We start from the raw sequence: 6,554 nt of genomic DNA, 5'->3' as shown, positions 1-6,554 counted from the left end.
GAAATGTTATTATCCCCATTATACAGATGTGTAAATTGAGGCATGGAAGTTAAGAGCATTCCCCAAGGATATGCAAGGAGTTTATGGTACAGCTGAGACTGGAACCCATCTCTCCAGTACAGGGCCTTACAAACAAGACCTTTCTTCCTCTTTGTACACTCCATGTTATATAAACACTCCTAGAAAGAGGAGCACTGTTGTTACTAAAAGAAATAAATAAGCCTTTCTGAAAGAAAACAGGAACCTAAAAGCCTTTAATGATGTTAAAAAAGCCTAATTGTTTGGTCCCTGTTTGAAACAGCAATAAGTCATCGTGGACTGAAGCACTTTTAGTGTGTGTTAGTAGGTTCACATGACCAGTTAGTTCATGGCAGCTAATGCGCTGTAGCTTTACACGGGAACTTGCTGTGTATTCGCTCCCCATGTAGACAAGCCCCCAGATTTCAGAGGGAGTTTAAGTACCCTGTGGAAACATTTTGAAAATGGTTGCAAAGCCTACTTAGTTTTACTGTAAGCCTCTTTAATTTGTTATTGATCTCCAACAAACAAGTGCTTTCTGTATGAAACTGACTCATATCATCCATTAAGCAGCTGTGTCTTGAAGTAGCTGGTGTGAGTACTGATCATGCACAGACCATCCAGCACTTTTGAGTGGTTAAGGAAGCAGCTAGAAAACACCAAGGCTGGTGGTGCTTGGGGGCAACCTAGCTTTTATTTACTGGGAAAAGATCACTGCATTTACAAACAGGATTCCACGGTGTAGGAGCACTTCATTGATGCATAGATATTGCAGATTACTGATGTTTCAGAATATGAATGTCAATAAAGCATGGAAAGGGATGGTCCACTAGTTAGCCTGCTAGTCAAGGCGTCTGGAGTCCTGGCTTCAAGACCCTGCTCTGCTGCAGACCCCTTGTGTGATGTTAGGCAAACTATTTAGTGTCTGAATTCCCCTTGGGGCTGATAACATTTCCCTAACTCACAGTGGTGTTGGGAGGCTAAATACATGAAACATTGAGGAGTTCAGATACGACAGGGATTGGGGCCCTGTAAGTACCTTAGACAGATAGAAATATAATTTCCTAAATATCCATCTATTTAAATTGTGGCTTTGTATTTTTCTGCAAGAAAAATATACTCTCTCCTATGAAGAGTTGGAAAAATGCCCTTGTTTTAAAACAAATGTATTAAGGCCTTCTTTTTAAGGCCCTGATCATGCAAACATGCATTCACTCATCTTTAAGCATGTGAGTAATCTCACTGAAGTCAATAGGACTGCTCACTGGCTGAATGTTGAGCACATGTGTAAGAGTGTGCAAGATTGGAGCTATAGATTCCCGGCCAGCTTCAGAAAAGCTGTTACAAGCTGAAATCTCTCTGCGCCTGATAAACCACTCAGGGATTCAGCCCTGTCATAAATATAAAGGGAAGGGTAACCACCTTTCTGTATACAGTGCTATAAAATCCCTCCTGGCCAGAGGCAAAGTCCTTTTACCTGTAAAGGGTTAAGAAGCTCAGATAACCTAGCTGGCACCTGACCCAAAATGACCAATGAGGGGACAAGATACTTCCAAATCTGGAGGAGGGGAAAAGGCTTTTGTCCGTCTGTGTGATACTTTTGCCGGGAACAGATCAAGGATGCAAGCCCTCCAACTCCTGTAAAGTTAGTAAGTAATCTAGCTAGAAAATGAGTTAGGTTTTTTTTGTTTTGGCTTGTGAAATTCGCTGTGCTGGAGGAAATGTGTATTCCTGTTTTTGTGTCTTTTTGTAACTTAAGGTTTTGCCTAGAGGGATTCTCTATGCTTTGAATCTGACTGCCTGTAAGATTATCTTCCATTCTAATCTTACAGAGTTGTTCTCTTATCTTTTTTGTTCTTCTAATAAAGTTCTGTTTTTAAGAATCTGATTGGGTTTTTTGAGTCTTAAAAATCCAAGGCTGGTTTGTGCTCATCTTGTTTATTCTCAAGCCTCCCCAGGAAAGGGGGTGTAAAGGCTTGGGGGGATATTTTGGGGAAATAGGAATTCCAAGTGGTCCTTTCCCAGTTCTTTGTCTAAGTCACTTGGTGGTGGCAGCATACTGTTCAAAGACAAGGCGAAATTTGTGCCTTGGGAAAGTTTTTAACCTAAGCTGGTTAGGGGGTTTTTCATGCAGGTCCCCACATCTGTACCCTAGAGTTCAGAGTAAGGAGCCAATATAAGGACAGTAGTGTCACCAGAACTCTCCCTAGGGATTACAGATTGGAGCTTTAAAGTAGCCAGAACTCTAGTGGCATCAGCCATTTAGGGAGGAGCTAATTCAGTGTCCTCCCGAACTCTTGTGACCAGACCTGCCCAGCTTTGAGAGCTGAGCTGGTTGCTTACAGCTTACCTTTTGCTATAATCGAGGTTGCAATTTCTTAATCTACCTGGGACCTCTGCAAAGAGGCATTTTGTTATGCTGGCATTTCTTTATTGTCATGCCTGCTATGGAGGCCTTTCCATGATTTTGATTATTGTGCCAGCTGCCGGGTACACATATGCGTTAGAGCAGATGGAACGGATGCGTTCCAAATAACCTTGCCTTTAACTGGGTACAGAATCACAGCAGAGATCCACTTCTCCTCAGATCTCACTTTGCTGTAGCCAGCTCCTTCCTCCCCAACTCAGTATCAGGATTTAGGTTGAAGGACGTCAGTAATTTATGCCAGTGCGTAATGATAGTGGGAACTTTGGAGTAGGAACAAAAGTTACACATAGTGTTGTATGAGGGGAATCATTATGAGCATTGTCTGCAGTTGAAATCAGGTAGGCAAGTCTGCAAGATCTGGCCTGGCTGTATAGATCTCGGCAACAAGTTAAGTAAAGTGTTTCCTGTCACTTAATTATTCTCCAGTATCTTTTCATATGTGATAATAGCAAGATGGTAACAGCTGTTACATCTGGCATCAAATCACTTTTCTCCCAAGCAGCTGCCAAGATAATTTCTTTCTCCTGAATGTGGTCAAGATGGTGGTAACTATGAACTCAGTGGCAGTCTGGCGTTGGTTTCCTATGTCAACAGGTGTGATGAGTATAGACAGGACATCTGAAAGACATAAATTGGTTGTGTGTGGATCGTCTTCTGCATGCCCACTACATTAGCAGGAGTGTTGTAAGCAAGACATGAGAAGTAAATCTTCTGCTCTACGCCGCACTCATTAGGCCTCAACTGGAGTATTGTGTCCAGTTCTGGGCACCACATTTCAGGAAAGATGTGGACAAATTGGAGAAAGTCCAGAGAAGAGCAACAAAAATGATTGAAGGTCTAGAAAACATGACTTATGAGGGAAGATTGAAAAAATTTGGTTTGTTTAATCTGGAGAAGAGAAGATTGAGTGGGGACATGACAGTTTTCAAGTATGTAAAAGGTTGTTACAAGGAGAAGGGAGAAAAATTGTTCTTCTTAACCTCTGAGGATAGGACAAGAAGCAATGGGCTTAAATTGCGGCAAGGGTGGTTTAGGTTGGACATTAGGAAAAACTTCCTAACTCTCACGGTGATTAAACACTGGAATAAATTGCCTAGGGAGGTTGTGCACTCTCCATCATTGGAGATTTTTAAGAGCAGGTTAGAGAAACCCCTGTCAGGAATGGTCTAGATAATACTTAATCCTGCCATGAGTGCAGGGGACTGGACTAGATGACCTCTTGAGGTCCCTTCCAGTTCTATGATTCTATGATTAGAGTTCAGTATATCCTCAGGGGCCTGACTATTTCTGACATTTTCCAAAGATCCTAATCCCTGATCATCCTCTTAACAACCGTCTTGCTCATAACTGACCTCCTTCTACACCACTGTGCCCTCGGGCTTGTCTTGCTTCTTCTTTGGGTCCAGCTGAGTTTCACAGAGTCCTTTGCATTTATGCATACAAGACAGCTATTCACTTTTGCATTCTGCAACTTTCCTGTGTCTTCTCAGGTTGTTACGGTCCTAGGCATACTGTCTCATTTAGTGTTTAATATTTCTAAGAGGCTCTAGAATTCCTATATTGGTTGGTATTATTTCTACAGCATTGCTGGCCAGGAGACCGAACCTGCTCCATCTGCTAACAGAACTAGCCTTTGTAAGACAGCAAATTTTTCTGAAATCCTTTCCCCCTCCATTATAGCAATGGCAATTGTTAGTTCTTGTAAATATCCACATACCATTAAAGTTATAGTACTGGTGTCAGAGTAGCAGCCGTGTTAGTCTGTATTCGCAAAAAGAAAAGGAGGACTTGTGGCACCTTAGAGACTAACAAATTTATTTGAGCATAAGCTTTCGTGAGGTGTGTTGCTCAGGGGATTGATAATGATGAGCTATGGAGCCTCTCTATTAGGGTGCCGGTTCCTACACAGATATCAAATTGGCACGGACCAAAAGTCATTATTCTGGGAAGGCTGATCAGGGCCTATATGATGATGGTCTCAGTCAAGCTTCTAGAGGACTGCTGTCCATGTCAAAAACACCAGCACTGACACCCTGCTTGGCAGTCTCAGCAGAGGGACCAAGAACTGAATAGGTACGGCAGCTGATTTACCCTCTCCAAGCAGAGGTTATGGAAGAGACACAGTAAGGGGCAGAGTGAGGGAAGCCATCACTGCCAATGCTGTGCCTGTGTGGGGTAAGAATAGAAATCTGTATGCCTAGCACTGTCGAGCCAATGCCTTCTGCTAGCACTACTTTAGTTTTATGAAAAAGAAAAGAAAGTGATGGATGAGACACTGAATCAGAAATTATTACCGAGCTAGGTTCTGCAATGAGAGAATACACTGCAAGTGACTACCACTTTCCAAAGCTCATATAGAGCATGTCCAGTTTAGAGGACGTGCTACTGCATGTCACAGAAATATACAAACTCCAGCTTTGTGTGATGAGTGCATATTGAAATAATAGTATTTTAAGGCGCGCACATGTGAAATGGCTGAGGCTGATGATGGCGCTTGCCTCTGTGAGCCATTCTTTCATGTCACGGGTTGGACTGTGGGAACCTTAAATGGTCCTACTGGTGTTTTTATTTTTTCACTGTTGCCATTTTGCCAGAATACCCTTGAAACAGAAGAGGAAATTCTGCCTTTTGTTACCCCAGTGTACATCAGAAGTAATTCCTCTGATTAGGTGTGTTATTCTGGCCATACACTGTTATGAGAGCAGAACTGGGCCCCAAGCCTTGGCTTTTAAAAAGGTGCCTAAGGGATTTAGATGGCCAGATCTCACTGGGCGTCTAATCCCCTTTGGTTCCAAGGCAAATCCTAGCCCAAGAGTCTCTCTCTCACGGATTTTTACACTGCTTTATATATATGTAAATAAAATCATTTGGAATATTTGAATATTACATGCATTTGATGGGTGGACTGGAATTTCTGGGTCAGCACCACATAGACTTTAAATGCATTTTTGCCAGCTCTGCTTGGCCTATTATTTTTGTGTGTCTGCTCACTGTAAACTGAGTTTCTCTCTGATTTGTCCTTTACTTCTGAGAGATGGGTTTGAATCAGAACCCCAGAGCTGAACCCCCCTGTATTTTTGAGGGACAAGATGGGGGAGGTAGTATCTTTTATCAAACCAAATTCTGTTGGATTTTTGCGTGATATATGGATTTGGGTCAGAACTTCACCAGTCAGTGCTCATCTATAATTGATTTTAAAATTGCCTGGTTCCTCTTGGTGGGGCCATTTATAGAGATGGGCTTTACCACTGCAAACAAGCCAGTGAACAGATTTATTTGTCATTTCCTGTTGATTCTGGTGAGGTGAAAGTATGTCTGAGCTTGAATGAATGCAAACATTTACCAAGCAGAATGCCACTAAGATAGAGAAATGTTCTGATTGTCACCTGGATTGCTTTTTGCCTTTACTCTGTGTCCTTTGTGCTAGTTCTGGGTCCACCAGAGAAAATTACAAATCTCAGGGTCACGACGTCAGACTTGATGAGAGCCTGATCCAACCACATTGTCACAGAGTCAAAACAGGCCTTAGAAACTTGCAGCCATGCAAACCAAGGATCACAGAATGCCGATACCCCTGACCTCCAGACGTTGGGATTTGAAAGAGTTGGAGGCAACTACTGGGCAGTAATGTTCTGAGTATTGTCAGTGGAATGGGAATTGCGCTGCTTACAGAGTAAGCAGAAAGCCTGTACCATGCTGAGCCATGGCATCTGATGCATAGTTGCAGCAACAGACCTACATAATCTTGCCAGAAAATTTATCCTATTTGCCTTAAACCTGGAATTATAATCAGGTCTTGACTTCTTCAAAGCCTCCTTGCTTTGGGTTTTCAAAATCTGAAAATAAACCCTGAGACCCATTACCTTAGCATGAGGTCTCTGATATATGGAGGGGAGTTTTTTCAGCCACTTCCCATTTGGAAGTTTTTGATGGATTTTGATACTTTTGTCCCACTCCCTTACTTCTTGAAATGTTACCCTGCATTGGTTTCCATGGTCCTGCCCTCTGTTGGTTCTCCTCCTACCTGTCTGATCATTCTTTCAGAGTTTCATTTTGTAGGTCATCTACTTCTCTTCTTCCTGAAGGTGCCCCTAGAGGCTCCATCCTT

This window comes from Dermochelys coriacea, chromosome 1 (assembly GCF_009764565.3).
Source record: "Dermochelys coriacea isolate rDerCor1 chromosome 1, rDerCor1.pri.v4, whole genome shotgun sequence".
In the NCBI taxonomy this organism is placed as follows: Eukaryota; Metazoa; Chordata; order Testudines; family Dermochelyidae; genus Dermochelys; species Dermochelys coriacea.
The sequence above is the reverse complement of the archived record's forward strand: the minus strand, read 5'-3'. Positions refer to the sequence as shown.